The sequence below is a fragment of the Panthera pardus genome, unplaced genomic scaffold, assembly GCF_024362965.1.
Source record: "Panthera pardus isolate Hobbes unplaced genomic scaffold, ASM2436296v1 HiC_scaffold_24, whole genome shotgun sequence".
Classification (NCBI taxonomy): Eukaryota; Metazoa; Chordata; class Mammalia; order Carnivora; family Felidae; genus Panthera; species Panthera pardus.
Window position 1 is genome coordinate 97,321,439 of NW_026526810.1, and position 1,615 is coordinate 97,323,053.

A 1,615-nucleotide genomic window follows, 5' to 3' on the forward strand; every position below is an offset into this window, starting at 1 on the left:
AAGAGACTGTTACATGGAGACCATAGACACAGGGAAGAAGGCCAGGTGGCCACAGGGACAGATTGGTGTGATACATCTATTAAGCAAGAAACACCAAGGACTAAAGGCAACCACCAGAAGCTAGAAAGAGGCAAGGAAGGATCCTCCCCAAGAGCCTTCAGAGAGAGCATGACCTTGCCAACACTTTCATTTAAGATTTCTAGCTCCCAGAACGGTGAGAATAAATTTCTCCTGGGTGGACAAATTCCACCCAGTTTGTCCTACTTTGTTATAACATCCCTAGGAAACTAACACAGTTGGTGAACAGTCATGGACAACACAGGATGGGTGAGAACACTTCATAGTTTCAAAACTGTTTCATAAATATATCTCAACCGATCTTCACAAATACCTTGTGAAGTAGCAGTAAAGTTTGTAGATAAGAAAATAGATAATCAGAAGTGTTAGGAACTCGATAGAAGGTGGCAGAAGAAACAGAATTTCAACCCGAGTAAAAGGTCCTCTTCACTCTGACCCTGTGAAGCAAAATGCTTCATCCTTTCCCAGTCTTTTTGAAGCTTCCTTCACTAGCACAATTCCAACTTCAACCTCTGACCTCTGGCAATTTGCTTTCAGGAAGATCACTGATCAGTGAATTCTACATGAATTACATTGTCTAACTTTTTGCATTGTACAGCCTTAACCCTTACTATGGAAAGACCTTATCCCTTACCCACACAGGTAAGGAAGACATACTGGGGATGAACGGGTCATTCCTCTTCCTATCGTTCAGAGACAAGGCAGCAACCTACCCCACTAACTCCCGTTTCCATGGGCAATTTCAGCAGAAAAAAAAGTAGAGCTGTGAAACGATAAAGTTGTAAACACTCCATATTATATAATTCCAATTGTGTGCCCGTCCTGGCACAGATTTACTAACTTTCCTCGGATTACACAGCTAGCTCCTCAGTTTCTGAGTAAACAGAAACTCTCGGTTCAATGTTCCTTCCATTAAACCACCCTGTCTGTTCCTGCATAGAGATTCCTTGACACTACTTCCCTGGTTTGTTTGTTTGTTTGTTGTTGTTGTTTTGGATTACAACGAAAACTTTCAGCGGAATGACCACCCCAGGAAAAAAAAAAACTTTTTAAAGTTATTTAATCTCTTTGAGCTTCAGTTCGTACAGGTAAAAAGATAACACTTATTCTCATTATTTCCTGAGAAGCATAAACGATAGGTAAAACACCTGGCACAACAAATTTTGCCCCAAGACAGCACAAATCAAGGTCTGGGGCTTTTTTTTGTGTTCAATGACCCCCACCCGGAGACCGGAGATCCCTGCCTCGGCAGCCGCGCGGGGGAAGCCTCCGCCCAGGCGCCGTTTGAGGGCGTGGCCGGCGGAAAGGACCCGGTTCACTCCGCCCCACTCGGGGTGCCCGGCGCGCCTGATCGCCTCGGCCCTTTGCTCATCCCGCTTCCCGATCCGCCGGCGCCCGTGTCTCTTCTATCTTAGTACCGGCGACGGGGACGTCTTGGAGGATTTGGATCCGACGTGGAATGAGGCACAGCCTGTGACAGCCCGGGCCCGGAGCGCCGCGGCCACCTGAGGTCCCCGCCGTCGCCACGCCCGCGCGC